Source organism: Eurosta solidaginis, chromosome 1 (assembly GCF_040869045.1).
Source record: "Eurosta solidaginis isolate ZX-2024a chromosome 1, ASM4086904v1, whole genome shotgun sequence".
NCBI classification, from domain to species: domain Eukaryota; kingdom Metazoa; phylum Arthropoda; class Insecta; order Diptera; family Tephritidae; genus Eurosta; species Eurosta solidaginis.
In genome coordinates this window covers 123,159,060-123,181,493 of record NC_090319.1, presented here as the reverse complement: position 1 = coordinate 123,181,493, position 22,434 = coordinate 123,159,060, and the positions used below count along the sequence as shown (strand labels likewise).

The 22,434-nt window shown below is 39.7% G+C and overlaps 2 long non-coding RNA genes across 3 annotated transcripts in view; one reads left to right on the top strand and one right to left on the bottom strand.

The window, feature by feature from the left end:
• The window catches only part of LOC137237796 (uncharacterized), a 35,731-nt gene that overhangs the window by 1,065 nt on the left and 12,232 nt on the right, over positions 1 to 22,434 (bottom strand). The window lies entirely within an intron of this gene.
• On the top strand, positions 18,809 to 21,731 carry LOC137237787 (uncharacterized). Of its 2 annotated transcripts, XR_010949035.1 has the most exons (4): positions 18,809 to 19,631; positions 19,690 to 19,946; positions 20,980 to 21,472; positions 21,549 to 21,731. It is a non-coding gene; the product is annotated as an uncharacterized lncRNA (long non-coding RNA). The 2 variants fall into 2 exon arrangements; XR_010949034.1 differs by having other exon boundaries at positions 18,809 to 19,946.

Below are 22,434 nucleotides of genomic sequence, written 5' to 3'. Positions count from 1 at the left end.
ATGGCTCCAGCGGGTTAGTGGGCTTAGAGTATACCCGTGGTAGCTATGCCTGTCGTAAGAGGCGACTAAAATACCAAATTGATTCAAGGGGTTTTGTAGCGCAATCCTTTCAATGGGTTGCCAGCGCAATATATAGCCTCTCCAACCCAATTGTCAACGTCACCTACCCGTGGCGAATCCTGTTTCTTTAACAGCCGAGGCTCTGGCGACCTCATGTTCCTTATGGATCTACATTTGAAGGCGCTTAGTTAGCTGACATCGCTTACTTAACCGGTAGATTCTAAAGTAAAAACCAAAACACAAAATATAGGTTAGGTTGAAGTGGCCGGTACATGAGGATCTCACATAGACTGAATGGGTCCGTAGTGTTACCAGAAGTTTGTTTTAACGACCAAGCTGAAAACCCTATCAAGAACCAGGACCTATGTTATAAAAAAATCCGTCCTCTTGACAAATACTAGAAGCTTCCTAGGACTTAAGCCACTTGCTGCTTCTAGATCTGACAGCTTTATCACTCCTAATACCATATAAATATTTAATAGTTCTGTACCGGAGAGAAAGTGACTCAAGTCTAGCGAATAGAAACGCATACATATGCATATATAATTACAAATTAACACAAAACGAAAACGGCATAGTGAAAACGATAGCAGAGGCAATATGTCTGAAAGTGAAAATAAGTGTGACAAGTGCAAACTTGCAATTCGCGGGGAGACGGGAATTAGATGTGTGGGTGTGTGTGCGAAAGTATACCACTCGGCAGCAAAATGTTCCGGCTTGGATAGCTATAAAGCTACTGTAATAGGAACACATCAAATGGTGAATTTTATTTGCGAAGAGTGTATTACATACATATGTACATAATATTGATCTGGTATTGCGAGACATGCAAGAGAGTGTTAATAGGAACAGTGGCTTTTTAAAAGAATACAAAAACGAATTTGAAGAAGCTTTAAAGGGATTCAAGGGGTTGTGTAGCGCAATATATAGCTTCTCCAACCCAATTGTCAACCTCACCTTCGAGCGGCGAATCCCGTTTCACTAACGGACGAGGCTCTGGCGACCCCAAGCTCCTCATGGAACTTGGGGGTGGGGAGGGAGGGATGGCCTGAAGGTTTAATGTGGCCATATAAATCGTTCCCGAGATGGTCGGGCCAGCACCTTAATGGTGCTGTGTTACCGGAGCGTATCGGATCTGTATCCGACAAAGGACCATCACATCGATAACACTCCCCAAAGCCTTCGGGAGTAACTAATCGCTACAAACAACAACAACAACAAGAAGCTTTAAAAACCAACCAAAAAGAGATGCGGGCGTTAATGAAAACAATGGAGGAAAAATACAATGAAAGTTTGGCGACCTTAAAAATGCATTAAGAAATGTATATTAAAAATGCAGCTGAAATTAAGAAAGTGCGGGAGATAGGAGAGAAAATAAAAAATCAAGCGGAAATAGTGTGGAGGTAGAATGAGAAATTTTGTAGTGAAATAAAAACAATAGTAAAGGAGAAAAGCGATGGGATACCACAACAAACATATGCAAATATTCTAAGAACGGGTGAAAATAAAAACACAGCTAGGGCCGTTCCAGAGCTTAAGAAACGGGCTCCTATTATTGTTAAACCGAAGGCAAAACAAACTAGTGAAAGAACAAGGCAAGATCTAAATAATAAAATTAACCCAAACGAGCTAAAGATAACAGATATTAAAGCGGGCCATAATGGTATTATGGTGATCGATAGTATTAATGAAGATGAAAGAAATAAGATTAAACAAATTATGGATAAAAAATAAGTGATCAATATGAAATAAAGATACCACGTGACTATAAACCAAAATTATTTATAACAGGCATGCAGTTTGAAAAGAATAGAGATGACCTGATCGAGTGTCTAAAAAAGCAAAACAAATGCCTAGAACAGGGTGAAATAAAAATTATTAAGCAATATAATGTTAAAACTAGCAACAAAAACTATTACAACGCAATATTAGAGGTGGACGAGGAAATGTTTACTAATGCTCTAAAATTGGATAAGCTCAACGTAGGATGGGAAAGATGCAAAGTTTACGATGGCGTTGATGTGACAACGTGTTTCAAATGCAGAGGATACAATCACAAGGCGACTGAATGCAAAAACGAGGAAGTTTGTACCAAATGCTTGGGTAAGCATAAGACCATTGAATGTAATGAACAACCAGCAAACAAGTGCATAAACTGCATAAAGGCAAATGAGAAGTTAAATCTAGGACTAGATGTCAATCACTCGTGCAATAGCAGACAGTGCCAAGTCTACCTAAAGCACTTGAATGCAAAAACACAAAGGCTAGGATACTAGCAGCGAACACCCGACGCACTGATAAGCCCGCTACAATCCAATGAGATACCGCTGAAGAAAATTCGATACAAAGAAAGACTGCAGACTAGACACAATGAACTTAAGTGCATATACTTGAATATTAACAGCATAGTATCAAACAAATGTGAACTGGAAGTGTTGGCTGAAGTACATACACCAAGTATCATATTATGTTCGGAAACGTGTACAACGAAAGATGTTGAAGACAGCGAATTAGAAATAGCATCGTATAATATGGTTAGATGCGACTCGCACAGCAGGCATACAGGAGGAGTACTAGTGTATGTTCATAGGACAGTGGAGATAAATGTAATTTATAATGCTAGTGTCAATATGAACTTATGGTGCATTATAATAAAATTGAAAAAGGTCGATAAAAAGTGGCAAATAGGGGTTCTGTATCATTCGCCAAGCACAAGTGATGCAGCGTTTATCGAGTACCTAAATAAAATATTAATCGATAAATATGAAAGAAGTAAATGTAATATACTAATCGGGGATTTTAATATAAACATGAACTACATATCAACATATAGTACAAAATTGAATGAGATATTTTCTTTGATGGGTATGACCCAAAAAGTAGAATTTAATACTCGAATTACAGATGCAAGTGCATCTAAAATTGATTTATTATATTCAAATTCAGATGAAATTCAGTGCAATAATTTGCCTGCATACAAAATTTCAGATCACGAAACAATAACGTTCAATATTAAAACGTCTAAATCATACCAGATGAGAATGACCTAGAAAATCACAGCTTGGGATAAATAAGCATCCTGAGATCATGTAACTTCAACATAAATGAAAACCTACTAATTGATGAGAAAGTCGAATTAGTGAACAACATAATAATGCAAGCTATGGAAAGTTTAACGTATGAAAAAGAAGTTCATATCAAGCTAATGAATAAATGGTACGACAGAGAATTGGCGCAAATGAATAAATGCAAATATAATAATTATAAGCTTGCGATACAAACAGGTAATTGGAACGAATATAAAAATATAACTCGTATCTACAAAAAGCTAGTAAAAATAAAGAAAGTTAAATATATGGAAAATAAAGTCGAAATGAATGAAAATAACGCCAAAGAAATGTGGAAACATCTTAAGCAAGCGGTTTGCTTAAGGAGAGATAACGAAGGGATTAAAAAGGCGATAATAGATGGTATGATGGTAGAAAATGAAACTGAGCTGGCAAATGGTCCAAATAGGTTCTTTATAAATAGCGTAATAGAAATTAATACCATCATAGAACCTTGCCGTGTAGCACTAAGTGATGTACAAGTCAATTCTAGATTAAAGTTTGCCAAAATAACAACAGATGAAGTTATTAATATTCTGAAAGAGTTCAAATATAAAATAGGCGGCAGAAAACTTTTATCTGATGGAGTACTTAAAGACTGTATATCGTATATAGGATATTTCTACGCACAAATAATCAATAACAGCCTAGAAGAGGGTCTTGTACCAGAAAAGTGGAAAACATCGAAGGTGATACCAGTGGAAAAAGTTAAAACGACAGTAGAACCTGAAGAAAGACCCATAAACACCCTGCCTAGTGATTGTAAAATAATTGAAGCTTATGTTAAGAACCAGTTAACGAAATACCTTGAAGATAATAATATACTAGCTCACCAACAGTCAGGCTTTAGAAAGAAACATTCATGTGAGACAGCTCTTAATTTGGTGATACATGACTGGAAAGAAGATTTAAATAATAAAAAAAGTGGTTGTTTTCAGTCTTCCTAGACCTCAAACGAGCTTTTGAAAAAGTGGATAGAGAGATCTTAATCAAAAAAAATGCAACGTATTGGTATAACTGGTATAGAACTTGACTGGTTTCGCAGCTATTTGAAGCAGAGGAGACAGAAAACGGCTATAAATACCGTGATGTCTGATAAATTGGAAGTACCCATAGGGTTACCACAAGGCTTAGTTTTGGCACCGATACTGTTCTTAATTTATATTAATGATATAGTTAACGCTATTGAAGGTTGTGAAATTAAACGATTCGCTGATGATGCATTAATAATGATTAGTGAGAATAATATTAATTCTGCACTTTCTAAAATACAACATGAACTGAATAACCTGTATTAATGGTTGTGCGGAAATAGACTGAAACTTAATATAAATAAAACGAAATTTATGATAATAACAAGGAGGAACGTTAATGAGGATATAATTGGTTTAAAAATAAATGATGAAAGCATACAAAAAGTTGACAGTAAAAATATTTGGGAATTATAATTGATAACAAACTCAGGTTTGAAGAACATATAAACTACACAGTCCAGAAAGTTGCGAAAAAAATTGGGGTTATGCAGAGAACATCCAAATATATTCAAAAAAAAGTACAAAATAATTATATATAAGTCCATTATAGAACCCCACTTTGTAAACTGCCCATCTATTCTATTCATTGTGTCAGACAAAGAAATAGATAAACTTCAAAAGATGCAAACCAGATGTATGAGATTTATTCTTAAAAAACCTAGAGATACTCGTACGGCTGATATGCTGAGAAGTTTGAACTCATTAAGTGTCAAGCAAAAGATTTTTTTCACGCTATCAAGGTTATATTTATTATTAAAAGTGAAAATGTACCTGAATATCTAAGTAAAAACGTAGTATTAGTTAAGCAAACACATAACATTAATACAAGGAATAAACACAATTTCAAACTGCCTTTATTCAGAACTGAAATAGATCAGCAAAATATGTTTTATAAAGGTCTAAAAAGTTTCAATGAACTGCCTATAGATATAAAAAGTTGTAATGAAATCGTAACTTTTAAAGCAAAACTTTATGAATATTGTAAAACCTTAGCAATAAGATAATAAATTGTAATATAATTTAATTTATGAATTTGGCTTTTTTGCCGTAATAAATAAATGAAATGAAATGAAATAGCTGGAGCCATAGCCTGGCAAGCGCAGAGCACGATATTTCTCAGGGGGCCCAGTATTTCTCGGGGCCCGCGATTTAGAGGTACTAAGACATTTTTTTTGATTCAGGAGAGTCTTTAGTTGTTCCATGTGGAAATTTTAAGCCGAATTTCAAAAGCAACGAATATTGATAATGATTTTTTACCTGGTCCCTCGAACAGTGAGGAGACAATAAAAACATCAAACAAAAATATATGTTTACATGAATCCGAAATCGTAAAGTTTTCGTGGTAACACTGATGAAGGTTCATCTTCAAAAAGCCTTCCAACAATACCACCAACTCTGTAGCAAAGTCTAGATTATTTAAACGACTTCGATATCGGTACCGTGAATAATGAGTTTTTGCGATCTGAAGAAGTCAACGAAATAATTCGTCGAGGTCATCAAAAGTGCCCTGTTATTTTTTCACGTGATTGTCATGACGAGGCATTTCCTACTTCGTTGTTAAACAGAATCTTGCCAAATGGAGAGAAAGTGGAGCGTCACTGGTTGGTGTGGAGTGCCAGTAGCAATGCTTTTTATTGCCTACCATGTCGTCTGTTAAGCACCAATACTTTAAATCGACCTAAAATTTGTTGTCCTGGCGAATATTCGAAATTCCAAGTATGGAAGAAGCTATACGCTAAACTGCCATCACACGAAAATACTGAAGATCACATTAAATGTTATATTCAATGGCGATCTTTACAAAACCTAATTCGAAAGAAGGCTACAATTGATACACTTATCAATGAACAGCTAATCACTGAAACTCAAAAATGGAAAGAAATTTTATATAGAATTTTGGACACTATTTTTTTTTTCAAAAAGCGAAAGGATGGACATTTTTTGGGCATCTAAGATCTCATAAGCCATTATGATCCGATACTTAGAGATCATTTGGAGAAAGTTAGGATTTCACAATAGCAGCACAAACGTTTACAAGTTCACTATCTTTCCCCAGACATTCAGAACGAGTTTATAGAAATTTGTGCAAAGCATGTGAGGGAAACTATATTAGATCAAGGCAAGAAAGCTAAGTATTTTGCTATTATCGTTGATGCTATGCTTGATGCTAGTGACGTTGACTACGTTCATTTTGCGCTCACTCCATTTCAATTCGAAAGCAACAAATTTACAATTCCAGAACAGATTTTGGCTTTCATGAATTGTAACCAAAAAACTGCTCAGAAAATCGCTGATCTAATTTGCCATACATGATTGAAGATTGTCGTGCACAAGGGTACGATAACGGCGCCAATATGAAAGGAGCTTACAACGGAGCACTACGTCACATTCTCGACAAAAACTCGAATGCTGATTACTCGCCTTGTGCAACCCGCAGCTATGATATCGTTTTCTTTTCTGGATAAAGTGTTACGCAAGCGTTGTTGTTCTATTCTAAAAAACAGGCAACGCCTTTACGGGGTATTTCGTTCTTTTGTGAAAATTCTTGCCTGCTCGCAACGCAAAAGCGTTACACTTTTACCCTGTATAAAATGGCGGTGAGGCAGTGCAACTTTGTGAAACTCTCAATTCGCTCTTAAGTTCCACATATACTCTGTTAATATGAGTGAATTTGGTAAGTTGAAATTTTCTTTGTATGCACTATAAATGTTGACCATTTTCTGGGGTAGGAGTAACTCTATTGTTGTTGTTGGGTTGCGCTACACAGCCCCTGGAATCTGATATTTTAGTCCGCTCTTACGCATAAGACAGGCATACCTACCGCGGGTATATTCTGACCCCCTAACCCGATGGGGTAGAGTATTACCATTTACTTAGGCAACAATTTATTTCAGAAAAGAAAACGCTATCAATTTATGTACGTATGTATGTATGTATAATTTATTCAGTCTATGATTAAACAATCTTACAGACTAGAATACAAAAGCAAATAAATACTTAAACAAATAATCAACTGAAAACCACAACGAATAACGTAAGTAACATGACTAGCGAAAACAAAAGATAAAAAGATAATGCAAGTACAGATTGTAGGAACTCTTGCAAAGTTGACTTGAAGATGCTTCTCGACAAAGAAAAATCAATAAAAAACCTCCTTGAGAGTCTATTAAATTCATTTAGTGCCCGAAAAATTGGGTAAAAATTACAATAATTAGCCCTGCAAGCACTCATGTAAAATGGAAAAAATGTTCGAAGACTCCGATTAAATAAATAAATAAATATAAGGCGCGATAACCTCCGAAGAGATCTAAGGCCGAGCTTCTCTTCCAATTTGCGTCGTGCTCCTCTTGATTTCTCCTACAAATTGGCCGGACGGGACCTACATGATTTTATGCCGACTCCGAACGGCATCTGCAAGGCAGATGAGTTTTCACTGAGAGCTTTTCATGGCAGAAATACACCCGGAGCGCTTGCCAAACACTGCCGAGGGGCGACCCCGCTTAGAAAAATTTTCTTCTAATTGAAAAACCTTATTTCTAAAATTTTTGATGTTGCTTTGCCCGGGGTTTGAACCCAGGGCATCCGATGTGGTAGGCGGAGCACGCTACCATCACACCACGGTGGCCGCAATCGAAGACTCCGATTAGGTACATTAAATGACACCTTCGCTAAGAGAACTGGGCAATCAAGAGAGCCAACTATTAGATCATAGACGAACGTTAGCAGATGTTCTATCCTTCTGGATTCGAGAGGTTGGAGATTTATGAGTAAGCAGCGCGAGTGATAGGATGGAATTGGGTCGTCAAAGTTGAGTGAAAATAGACAAAACGAGTAAATTTTCTTTGAACACTTTCAATTCTGGCAGCATAGCAGCTATAGATAGGATTCCAAACAATTGAGGCGTATTCTAGTTTTGAACGAACGAGAGAAGTATAAAGAGCCTTCCTTGTATAAGGATCCTTAAAGTCTTTTGCATATCTACGAAGAAAGGCAAGGTTTCTTTAAGCCTTGGGAAGCATATAAGAGATATGATTGACAAAAGAGAAAGAGGAATCAAAAACAACACCTAAGTCAATAAATTCATTAACCGAAACCAGTCGAGCACCTGCGATATCGTATGTGATGTTGATGCTGCAGAATGTTGTACGGCTGCAATTATTTTCTTCGTTGTGACATCCTCAAAAAAAATTTACCTAGCTCTCTTTATAGTCTTTCAGCCAAAAGCCAAATTTGACTGCGCAAGCATACGGCGATGTTACCGGCATTCTCAAGTACATCAACAAGTTCGAATGTATCTTGCTGTCCTCAATTTGGTTCAAAACCCTACCATTAATGAAAGAAGCGTGGTCCTCCAAGCGAGAGACGCCACCACAGATGTTGAGGTCCGACATCTAGATGCCTTATTAGCTGATTTGAAGTTGATCAGGAACCAATGGGAAACAATTTTAAACGAATGCAAAACAGTTGCTATTCAATTGAACATCTCGCCAAAGTTTCCGGACATTCGTAAGAGAAAACCCAAAAGGCGTTCTGAAGATAATTTAAATGCGATGATTACGGATGATTCAGAGTCTGATTTCAAAAACAATACATTCTTGGTGATCGTTGATTCGGTAATCACTGGCATTACTGAACGATTTGTAGCTATGAGAAATTTGAACGAAAAGTTTTCCTTTTTGTGGCAATTTAAGACATGGATGAAACTACGGTTCGGGCGAGCGCAGCAAAATTTGTCGAAAAATACAAGTCGGATATTTCTCAAAGCTTAGAATGTGAAATAGTTCACTTGAAACACATTTACGAAGCAAATTTTGATAAAGGTCTGTCACCATTGGAATCGCTAAATGCCGTCTATTTTCAAAATATGTATACAATTTTCCCCCAACTTTTGTATTGGTTTACGTACCTTTTGCACTTTACCTGTCACTGTATCTAGTGCAAAACGTTCCTTCAGCGTCCTTTCAAGAATGAAAGACTTTCATAGATCGTGTTCATCTAAAGAGCGAGTTTTAGGACTTGCCACGCTTTGTGTTGCATCCGTTTTGGCAAGACAGTTTAATTTTGATATTATTATAAAAAATTTTGCAGCGAAAAAAGGAAGTAAAGCCACTCTTTGATATCCGAACATTCTATATTGAATAATCATCATTTATAATCATCATTAAATTTATCAGAAATGTATGAAAATGTTACTAAATAACTAGAAAAGATTATTCGAAATAATATGTGGCTGTTAAAACAGAATTCTATTTCTACGTTACAATAAAATAAAACAAATAGTAAATATTCTGTGTTAATTTTATTGTCAGCTCTTAGCCAAAAATCATTTAGTTGATGTGGCAAAAATTTTTTTTGATGTAATCCATCAATAATGATTTATGAATGAAACGTCATTAATTCACGTTAATCAAATGTATTAGTGGATGTTTTATAGGGGGCCCGTAAATTTTTTTAGTTCCGGGCCCGGATGTTCTCTCTACGGCCCTGGTTCGAAGACGCCAGAGGGGATTGAAGCCAGAGTCTCCGGACCCAGAGCCAAAATATCAGTACCACTAAAAGCACATACGAGCAGCTTTCAAGCGGAAGTATTCGCCATATGTTGGTGCGCTAAGCTGAACCTCCAGCGCTGATACTCCAATGAAACAATTGCCATACTCAGTCAGACAGTCAGGCCCCACTAAAGGCAATTGTGGCGTTCGAAATAAAGTCAGCACTGGTCCTTGGGTGCACAACGTAGTACTGTTGCACTGGGTCCCAGGCCACAAGGGAGTACAGGGTAATGAGCAGGCGGACTCTAGTGTTTAGTTTGTTGCGTCCCTCCCATAAATTATCATCCTCCTAGCAGATCCATGCAGCGGGTCGGCGCCATACTCTCCTCCTCCGGGAAGGTATGGAACCCAATCCGTGTCCTTCTCCTGACCCCGGTCATGAGAAATGGTTTTGCTGCGTTTGCCGGAAAAGAATCTTTTTAGGACGATCATACTCTTGTCAGTGTGTCACGTGCAAGGGATGGTTGCATCGGACAGGTTGCTCTGGGCTTGATCCCAAAACCCGACGTCCTCGTAACTTTTACAAATCTTTTGTGGCTTCTTGTTGTTCACGCGCTCCTTACATTAGGAGAAAATACGGCAACTGAGAACACAGCCGTATGAAGCTGAAAAACACAAGCAGGTCCTGAGTGAACTCCACAAACAGGCGTCGGACCTCTATGCCAGGAATTGCCCGGTGAATCCTGTACTCAAAGAAAAAAACTAGCAGAGTAGGAACGCACTCTCCCTAACCAAACGGGAGTCACTCTAGCCCAACTTCGATCTGGATACTGTAACAGGTTAAACTCTTACCTATCCAGAATCAACCCCGACATACAAAACATATGTCCTGCTTATAATGTGTCCCCACATGACACCAACCATCTCTTTAGCTGTATTGTGGAACGCCTCTAACACTCCTCTCATTATGGTCCACCCCTGTTGAAACTTTCTGTTTCCTTGGACTCCCGTTAGAGGACATTGATGAAAATTTGTGATCTGTCGCACCTATTGGATGGGGCGAATCACTGCTACAACAAGAGCAGGCGGACAACCCGGAAAGAGAGGCAGGAACTGCATGACCCATCGATCCGAGCCGTTCCTGTCAGTTGGCTCACAGGGGCATTTATTAGGAGAAGGGGGGGGGAGAGAAGAACACTGGAGCAATACGCCAGGTTTGAGACAATCTAAGTTATTGTTAGGAAGTTATAGCACAAGTCGCTACAGAGCAATAATAGACCTATCGAAAGACAACCGAAGAATCCTAAGAGCTTTCTTACAGGGCATTATAGACTGAGCAGCCGTATGCAGAAAGTGGGCATACTATCGAATAACACATGCCGATTTTGTGATCGATCAGCAGACGGCGGACTATATCCTCCAAGAATACGAAGCAATCTCAAAACGTAGGGCTAAGTTTATGGGCTCACCATGGCCAGTGCATTCCCATATTTAATCCCTCAAGCCAAGAAGAGATGTGCAAGTCACTGTGTAATCCTCAATAAATTATCTATCTACGTTCCGGTAACAAGCTGTTACGGTTGTTGTTGTTGTTGTAGCAATGCTCGCCCCACCTAATAGCCGCGACCGATCACAAATTGTCATCAATATCCTCTAACGGGAGTCCAAGGAAACTTGCCGTTTCAACAGGGGTGGACCATAAGGAAAGGGGTGTTAGAGGCGTTGGTTCCACATTACAATTAAAGAGATGGTTGGGGTCATGTGGGGACACATTGCAAGCAGGGCATACATTTTGTATGTCGGGGTTGATTCTGGATAGGTAAGAGTTTAACCTGTTACAGTATCCAGAACGAAGTTGAGCAAGAGGGACACGCGTTTCCCTGGGGAGTATGCGTCCCTCTTCTGCGAGTTCTGGATATTTTTCTTCAAGTACTGTATTCACCGGGCAATTCCCGACATAAAGGTCCGACGCCTGTCTATGGAGTTCACCAAGGACCTGCTTGTGTTTTTCCGCTTCATACGGCTGGGTTCTCAGGTGCCGTATTTCCTCAAAATGCTTACGGAGATGACTCCTTAGGCCCCTAGGCGGTGCTGGTTCGTCAATCAGATGTCTGTTGGGATGCCCAGGTTTCTGGGTATTCAACAGAAACTGTTTGGTCAGCATCTCATTTCTCTCCCTGATGGGGAGTATTCTCGCCTCATTATGCAGATGGTGTTCTGGGGACATAAGAAGACAGCCCGTGGCGATTCTGAGAGCAGTATTTTGGCAGGCCTGTAGTTTCTTCCAGTGGGTGGTTTTTAGGCTTGGCGACCATATGGGTGACGCGTAGCACGTAATCGGCTGGCTAATTGCTTTATATGTGGTCAAGAGCGTTTCTTTATCTTTTCCCCAGGTACTGCCAGCAAGGGATTTGAGGATTTTATTACGGCTCTGAATTCTTGGAACAATTGCGGTTGCGTGCGCACCAAAATGTAGATCCTGATCAAACGTCACACCCAAGATTTTGGGGTGTAGGACAGTCGGTAGCGTAGTGCCATCGACGTGGATGCTCAATATGGTCGACATTTGGGGCGTCCATGTTGTAGATAAGGTCGCGGAAGATTTAGTCGGTGACAATGACAGGTTTCGCGAGGCGAAAAAACTGGAGAGATCAGGGAGATAGCCGTTTATTTTATTGCATAGCTCATCGATCTTTGGGCCTGGGCCTGTGGCCATTATTGTGCAGTCATCGGCGTAGGAAACGATTGTGACTCCTTCCGGTGGTGAAGGTAGCTTAGATATGTAGAAATTAAACAAAAGCGGGGATAGGACACCACCCTGTGGCACCCCTTGTTTAATTCTCTTTTGTTTTGATGTTTCGTTTCTGAATTGCACCGATGCCTGCCGACCACCCAGATAATTTGCGGTCCACCTTTTAAGACATGGGGGAAGGGTAGACCCTTCCAGGTCTTCCAGTAACGAGCCATGGTTGACCGTATCAAAAGCTTTTGATAGGTCTAACGCTACGAGTACTGTTCTATGGTGGGGATATTGATTCAAACCGCAATTTATCTGGGTGCTAATGACATTTAGCGCGGAGGTAGTGCTATGGAGTTTTCTGAAGCCATGCTGATGAGGGGCTAGCTGCAAATGTGCTTGGAAATGAGGGAGCAAAATGGCTTCAAGCGCCTTTGCCACTGGCGATAGGAGAGATATCGGACGATATGACTCACCTACGTTAGCTGGTTTCCCAGGCTTTAGTAGCGGGACCACCTTGGCCATTTTCCATTTCTCGGGTATGACAAAGGTGGAAAGAGACAGGTTGAAGACATGCGCTAAATATTTGAAACCCTCTTTCCCTAGGTTTTTAAGCATCGGCATGGCTATGCCGTCTGGGCCCACTGCTTTGGATGGTTTAGCGCGACCAGTGGCGTCCTCAACCTCTCTAGCGGTGATGGCAATTGGTGACGCGCTGAGTTTGTGTTTATGTGCACGTCTATTGGCCCTCCGTCTATCTTTGTCGACCGTAGGATGCATTATATATTGTCGGCAGAAAGCGCTTGCGCATTTTTTCGCATCCGACAGCACCTTATCGCCAAAGGCGATGGAAACTTTGTATTTGTGCTTAGTCGGATTCGATAGGGACTTTACGGTGGACCAAAGTTTACCTACACCGGTAGAGAGGTTACAACCTCTTAGGTGCTCTTCCCATTTCGCCCGCTTGTGTTCGTCCACAAGCAATCTGATGCGTTGGTTTATATCCCTTATTTGGGGGTCGCCCGGATCAAGCTGTCTTATAAGGTCGCGTTCCCTCGCTAAGCTCGCGGCCTCCGCCGGGAAGTGGGGCCGGATTTCGGGAATTCTCCCGGCAGGAATGAAATGTGCCGAGGCGGATTCAATGACCTTACGGAAGGCACGCTCCCCTTGGCGGGCATCAGTCGGGATAGGGAGGGCAGCAAAGCTGCTGTCTGTTGCAGATTTATATTCTTCCCACTTTCCTTTTTTGAAGTTTATGAAAGTGCGTTTTTCGGTGACGATGAAGTCGGCGGTACGCTCGAACGAAATAAGTATGGGCAGGTGGTCGGATGCCAATGTTACCATCGGCTGCCAGTTGACGCAGTTTACGAGTTCTGCGCTCACGATTGAGATATCTGGCGAGCTATGACAGCTTCCTACCATACGTGTGGGGGCGTCTCCGTTAATTGTGCAGAACGTCGTTTCGTCTATTTGATCCGCCAACATCTCACCCCTACTGTCCGCCCGCAAGTTTGAATGCCATAGGTCGTGATGGGCATTGAAATCGCCTAAGATAATGTGATTGTTGCCAGTGAGTAAGGCCTCGATATTAGGGCGGTATCCACTGGGGCAACAGGTGACAGGAGGGATGTAGATGTTGATGATTTCTAGATTTGCATCGCCTGACCGGACAGATAGGCCTTGACGTTCTAAGACATTGTCACTGCGGTCGATGCCAGGATCAAATATATGATATTGCACAGAGTGGTGTATAATAAACGCGAGGCCGCCTCCATTTCCGCTCTCGCGGTCTTTCCTGTGGACATTATAACCAGAGCAGGTCTGCAATGCAGATCTTGCTGTGAGTTTAGTCTCTTGAATCGCAGCAATGCGGATGTTGTGCCGCTTCATGAAATCGACTATCTCCGTAATCTTCCCAGTTAGTCCATTACAGTTGAACTGCAGAATTCTGAAGTGCATGAGGGGTGACGCCGCCACTCTAGGGGTAAGTGAGGGGTGACTACGCCTAGGTTGTGGAAGGCCAGGACGCAATTGCTGTTGTGGCCTTGGGACTGGGCGCCCTTGGGCAAGCATTGGGGTACCCGGATGATTTGGGTTTGCGACCTGGCAACATGGCGCGATGAAACCCGTCGAGGGGTTGCCGTCGCGGAGACCAGAACATCTAGGAAAGTGGCACCACCCAAGGCAGGAGCTGCATTGAGCGGATGTCGCAAACCTATATATTCTGTGCTGGCAGACGGTGCAAACGGAGGCAGGGACTAAGAGTCTGTTTCCCTGACCTGCACGATTGCTGCCAGAAAAGAGGGGAGGAGAAGAAGACGGGGGCAGGGGCTGATGCTCAGCATCGCTACCAGCTCTACTACGAAGGTAGTAGTTATGAGTGGTATCAGCTGTTTGAGTTGTTGGCGCCGTGGGGCGCGAGCAGCAGCGGGTACTTGTTGTGGCTTGCTGAGCAGCGAAGCTGCTGGAAGGTAGTGGGGATACGCTTAGGCGTAGACTACGGGACGCCCTTGGGCGTGAGCAGCAAGGAGCCACAAAAGATTTATAAAAGTTACGGGGACGTCGGGTTTTTGGATCAAGCCCAGAACAACCTGTCCGATGCAACCATCCCTTGCACGAGACACACTGAACAGAGTGTGACCGTCCTAAAAAGATTCTTTTCTGGCAAATGCAGCAAAACCATTTCTCAGGACCGGGGTGAGGAGACGGACCCGGATTGGGTTCGATACCTTCCCGGAGTAAGAGAATATGTAGCAGTCCTGCTGCAAGGAGCTGCTGGGAGGATGACAATTTGTGGGAGGGACGAAACAAATTAAATGGGGTCACACTGAAATGACAGTCCTTGGTCGGGAAAAATCCCGAGTCGCTCCGGTACATAGAACCGACTGCCTTGGGAAGCGAAGCTGTTACGGTCTGCTGCTACGGTATATGGCTGCGATCCACTTGGGAGCGTGTTCACGGGAACACACCTAGCGATGTGGCAAAGGTTGCGATGAAAAATATCAAAAAGGAAGGGAGACAGACCGGCCATCACTAAGAAAAATTTTTTCTTCTACCATGAGTTTCCGCCCGATACAAACAGGAAAAAAGGAAAAAAATAATTTGTGTTGAGATACCAAACAGTACTATGTGCAGCGAGCGTACATCCTTTGATTACCTCCGCGGGGATGTTCAAATTCCCATTGGCCATTATCCCAATAAAGATAATAACCATTCACCTGGTTTCTACGTTGGCACGATCCTTATCAGTTTTGCGTTCCTGTTGCTGTCGCTCTGGGTACATTGATAATCGCATTCGAGGTATAATTTTGATGGAAAATCCTCCAGACTCCAATTTCGACCAAACCAGTATATATATTCATCGGCACGTGGGAGCGCATGGCGCGCAGCTTTGGGTGGTACAAATTTGGATTCTTTTGTGCCCACGGTTTCTAATTGCCACCACTTTCGCAAGCATTTCTTGCAGTGAATCGACAAAACCGAGTCACTAGCATACCCGCGGAATAACTATCTTACGCAGTATCAGACTTAGTGCTACCTCGGTTATCTCCACCAATATTTAACAGCCAACATCATAAGTGCAACCACAACCACTTAGACAGCGCAACCACCACCGTCATCGCACGCCCAAAACGGTGCCCACTGACCCACATTGAGCGCCACAACCGCGCACCACCACCACTACTAATAGCGCCAACACCACGCGCACATACCACCAGATACGACGACATCAATACCGGCAACACCACTCCACACCGGTACAACCATTACAGCAGGGCCATGGGCATAGGCCATGACAGTAAACATACCGGCATCATCTTAGGAACACCAATTCTAGCAACTACCGGGTGAGTTTGTTCCGTAATACGGACAACGTAATACTAGTACTACCTTGTAGACACTTAGCTTAATGTAAGTAGTTTTTTTTTGGTAATCATGAAATTTCAATTGCCCTTATCTCCGCATAAGTAAAATTGATATATTTGATAATTGGTTTTTTTTCCCTGCAAAATGGGGTTTGATAACATTTGGCGCTATAGAATAATTTAAAGAACTAATTTACGTCAAACAAACATATTCATATCTTTTGTTTTACATAAAACTTAAAACTTAAAACATAGTTGCGAGAAAACTATACAAAATACATTATATACCGAAAATCATATGTACACCTGCGAATAAAAAAATGGCAGCAACAGGGATTTGCAAATTTCGTTGGTCATATTGCATTTTGAAAGCTATGCAATGAAAATTTCGGAAACGCTTTAATATACATATTCACGAAACATGCGCCAAATGTGTTTGACATTTTAAGAATATTTTCGAGTATGCGATATTGCTGTACAATCAACCATGTAAAATGATCTCGAAAATGCTTGCTAAAAAAATCGGAAATTTTCAAAGATATTCACGACAATTTTCTTAAATTTATATAACAGTGAAAATGAAAGATTTAAATGTAAGGAAATCATTCATAATAGTTTTTAATTTCAATTTGAATTTTTTCGAAACAAAAGGAAGAAAATATCTAATAAAATTTTCAAATCCATTATACTGCTATTTTTTTTGTCATGTAAATTAGCCTAATCCTACTCTTAGGAAATGTAAAAAGGAAATCCTTCTTTGAAAATTTAAAAGTTAGTTTATGACACATTTTGCTTACAAATGTTGTTCTTTTGGTTTACTTTCTAATTTAAAAGACGATTTTTGTTTACTATCAAATGCCAGTTAGTTGGTACGAACTTTTGAATTTCGACATACATTTCAGCTGATAGTGTATGTAAGTGAGCTTAAACTATATAATATGATTTACTTATGTATTTTTTTTTTAAATTGTAAATGTTAGTAAACAAAATATACAGTGAACTAATTTATTCTATATCCATATATTTGTGTTACAAAGTACTTTCGTACAACCATAGTTATAGAGTCATCCAAAAGAACGTATGCATACAGTCCTATTAAATAAATGAAAACAAATACCAAACATTTAAAAGGGCTACATAATACCCACACACATAAATGTAATTGCGAATACATACATGCTACATATGTATATCATTTGTACCCGTGCTAATGAAGTGAAGTAATTAACAAGAAAAAAGAGAAATTACACCTTGGAATGTAATAAGAATGACTTACATACCTAATAGCAAATGAAGGTTTCAGTTAGAAGTAAATAGAGTGTATGTTACTAGTTATTACAAGGGCACACGCACCTAAATACAACATAATAGCATAAGTAATTCTGTTTGCATATATGATGTAGCCTACATATATATATGCATATAAATACATAGTTTTTTACAGGGATGCACCTTAACGTTAAGCTAATCGTTTATCAAAAAATTTCCACCGTTTCTGTTGAAACACTTCGAAATATTATTGATAAAGAAATTATCAAGATAAATTGTATCTCGTTTTTAACCGAAACGAAAAGCTTTCGTTAACGTTAAAGACGTTAACAAACACGTGATACTTTATGTTTGAATTGTGCTGGCAATGCTATAGCCATGGTCGAGCCGTAAGGTGGTAACAGCGAGCGGACATACACACACAAACTCCATGTAATTTGTTTGTGTAATTCGTTGGTGGTAATGTCAAAAATACTCTGAGAAATGTTCGCACTGTCAAAATTCATGAGAAAAGTTGCAATTAGATTGGCTAATGCTTTCACCTTTAATGACTCCGCCATCAATCAGCTTTGCCAGCATAGTTTGAAATTAATAATCAACATAAACGATTTGATTTCGTTTTGATATGGCAGAAAACGAAACAAAATTATTTCGTTAATTTGACGTTCTTAACGTTAATAAACGAAACGAAATGACTTTGTTTCGTTTATTAACGTTAATTATCGTAACGAAATGATATCGGTTCCTTGGTTAAGCATGCCTGGTTTTTTATATAAACATTGAGACCAAAAGTAACGAGTATATGTACATAGTAATAAACGCGCTAAGCCGGTTGGGATCGTTAGGTTTGTTTATTAGAATCATCTATTAAGTCTTTAACCACTGAATATTTGAAATAAGTTTATAATATAAGGACAGCCTTATTTATTTATTTATTTATTTAATTATTTAAAGTCAACTAACAAGAGTGGTCGACTAACAAAATACAAAGGAAAGTAACATAAAAAAAAAGATAGCGTAAAAATATATACAAGTATAGAATTAAAAATGGAATAAATTAAAAATTTACAATTTATTTTAACATTGAACAAGAACTAAAATTAAACTATCATTACAAATTAAACAAATAAACTTTAAGATATCAGTTGAGACTGAAAAGTATATCATTGCGTAAGGCAACAAACGAACATTCGATACTAATGCAATTATACAAGTCGTTATAGTACGAGCACCAAACACATATAGGATCATTTTTGTCAAAATTTCTACGACACAGGGGTAAATGGAAGGGCACGTAGTGTCTGGACGTCCTAGCAGGAACTGCAAAGCTCAATCGACTTAGCAGCTCAGAGGAGTCAACCTCACCTAGAATTAGCTTATGCAGGAACATTACCCCGAGTAATATTCTACGATTTTCCAGAGTTGGCAAATTAATGAGAAGAAGTCTACTTCTATAAGACGGAAGATGAAGATTTGAGTCCCAGTTAAAGGCCCGTAGAGCAAAAATTAAAAATTGTTTCTGCACAGACTCAATACGCTTTATATGAGTAATATATAATGGACACCAAACACACGAGCAATACTCAAGTATTGGGCGGACCAGCGAAGTGTAGAGGACTTTGGTCAGATACGGATCCTTGAACTCCTTAGCCCAGCGTTTCACAAAACCAAGGGTACCCATTGCTTTATTAGTAATAGCAGAAATATGTGAGTTGAAGCTCAGTTTCGAGTCAAACAGAACCCCTAAATCGTTAATCGAAGATATACGCTCCATAAGAGTGCCATAAAGTGCATAAGACGACAGGACAGGCTTCACGCGATGAAATGTCATGAACTTACATTTGGAACAGTTTAGAACTAATGCATTAATTGTACACCAGCGTTGAAATGAGTCCAAATCAACCTGAAGTAGATTTGAGCGAGTTAACTCCGAAGGCAAGCATGTATAGCAAATTTTTACATCATCGGCATACATTAGAGCTCGTGAATGATTCAAAATCTGTGGCAGATCATTTATAAAAAGAGTAAAAAGCAATGGGCCTAAATGACTGCCCTGAGGTACACCAGAGGTAACATGAATTGATTTTGAAATAATATTTTTATAAAGCACCTTTTGGGTTCTATTAGAAAGATAGCTTGAGAGCCATGAAGTCAGACTCTTCGGAAAGCCCAGTAAATCAAGCTTCAGAATCAGAAGTTCGTGATTCACTGAATCAAAAGCTTTACTAAAATCCGTATAAATCACATCAGTTTGCTTGCAAGCCAAAAAACCATCCCGAACTAAAGAGGTAAACTCAAGTAGGTTTGTGGTGGTTGACCTACATCTCACAAACCCATGCTGAAAGGGTGATAATATGGAAGTACACGAATGTTGAAGCTGACAGGTAATTATTTGTTCAAAGGTTTTAGGAATAGCTGAAAGCTTAGCAATTCCCCTATAATTCTCAATATTAGATCTACTACCCTTCTTGTGCAGAGGTATGATAAACGACTGTTTCCAAATTGATGGAAATGACGCTGATTGCAAAGATAAATTGAACAATTTTACGATCGGTTCTGTTAAGTTCACAGCACAGAACTTAAGCATACAGCCAGGAATACCATCGGGCCCTGGAGAAAAAATCGGTTTCAGAGTTAAAAAACTCTGAAGTACAGTGGCACTATCAATGACTGGATTGAGAATACAGTTAGAACTAACTATCTCGAACGGATAACTACCGGTTTGGGTACAGGTTGAAGAATAGGTCGATTTGAAAAAGTCTGCGAATAAGTCGGCAATATCATGGTCAAGGCTAGCATTCTCGCCACCCAAAGACAAAGATGATGGAAATCCCGAAGATCTGCGCTTTGAATTAACAAACCCGTAAAATTTTTTAGGATTTTTAAAAAACTCAATTTTGCATCTTGTTAAATACGACTTGTAGCAGTTTTGATTCAGGCGTTGGAAATTGGAACGGGCAACTAAATATTTAGAAAAATCTTCAGAAGAACCAGATCTTTTAAAACGCTTATAGAGCCTCGATTTAATATTGTTCAGGTTAGCAAGTTGCCTCGAGAACCAAGGTGGTTTACTACTCTTAGCCTTAACAAAATGAACCGGAACGCAACGATTAATAAAGTCACTAAGGTAACTATAAAAAATAGACGTGGCAGTCTCAACATCAGTACAAGCATAAAGGTCAGACCAATCGTGGGAAGCTAACAGTTGAATAAGCAAATCAAAGTTAGCCTTTTTAAAACATCTCGAACGAGAACGACATAACACTTCCATGAAATTAATCGTAGGCAGTAGATTGTCCAGTGTAACCTCAAGTGTAGGGTGCAAGGGATCTTCAGGCAGGGATAAGGCAGGGATTCAACTGAGACCAGTACCTATTGAACTATCACCAAAAACTAAATCTAACAACTTATTTTTAGAGTTCACAACGTTATTAATCTGAACTAGCGGCAATTCCATAAGCGAACCAATGAAATCATGCTGAGTAACAGGAGTCAAAAAGTTTGAATCATCGTTGCCAATCCAACTAACGTATGGTAAATTAAAGTCCCCAAGAACCACTAGGCGATCGTTATCACGCAAACGAGAATGAAGGCTGTGGATAACTGCTTTATGGCAATCATAAACGTACATATCTGACCGAGGCGGTATGTAGGAACAAGAAATATATAAGAAAAAATTCGGGAAAAAGAGCTTTACAGCTATGAATTCAATGTCAAGCGCGTCCTCAAAGCTCAACAATTCAGTAGAAATACTGGACAATACAGCTATCAGGACACCGCCTGCTCTCGATTGACGATCACACCGAAAAACAACGTAGTCATTTGAAAATAACTCCGAATTTAAATTATCAGGTTTTAGCCAAGTCTCTGTGAAAGCAATCACTTCCGCAGTAAAAGTAAAACTGTTAAGGTAAAATGCATTTAATTTAGAACGTAAACCACGAACATTCTGATAGTGAATAGTTACTTTTGAATCGTATTTGCAGGGCTGGTAATCAAGTTTTTTGAAACTATACGTGCGCGAGGCTCAACCTTCGACTTTGTGGTGTACAAATGTACCACCGAATGTATAGGCCAAAAAGATTTATCAAGAACCATATCAAAATATACATCTGGAACTGATATTTTAAATGAAGAAAAATCCCTCACATACTTAAAAACAAATTTATGTGCACTAGTGTTAATAGAACCTGTACTATTAATCTTAGCTAAGATATAATTAACGACATCAGACTCCGTCAGAGATGGATGCAATCTTGATACGAAAATTGCCCGTCGGGGCGGCACGGCAGTAACCAACCTAGGACCAGCCGGATCTAAATTAGTGTCACCCAAATTTCCAGCAACATCAACAATGTTATCGTCATTCGATACAGCGTCATTACCATTTAAAGTACGCGCAGTGTTGCTATCATCTACAATATTTTGGTTATTAACAGCATGAGAAGAGGCAGTGTTCATAGAAATGTTAGCGCCGGCATTAGCAGTGTTAGTAGCGCAAGGCACTTCGGCAGAGCTAACAGCAACATTGAAACTGCTTTGGACATTAGCAGCAAAAACGGGGCCAGAACTCTTTTCAATGTTAGCGTCGGCAGAATTGTTACCCATGATTATGCCTTTGTCTTTGTTTCGTTTCTTTTTTTTGCCAGCACTACCCCGCAGTACGCCATCCACCGCTTCATCATAGAGCTTATGTAAATTACTGAGCTCAGAACGTAAAATTTCCAATTCGCTTAATAACCGGTTTTTGTCCGCTTGCAGAGAGTGTATACCGGCAACCGCGCTTGCTTGCTGTGCTCGCAAACTGTTCACTTCGGCAAGAATAGACGATAACATAAAATTTAGATAATTATCATTTACATGTTGTTGCTG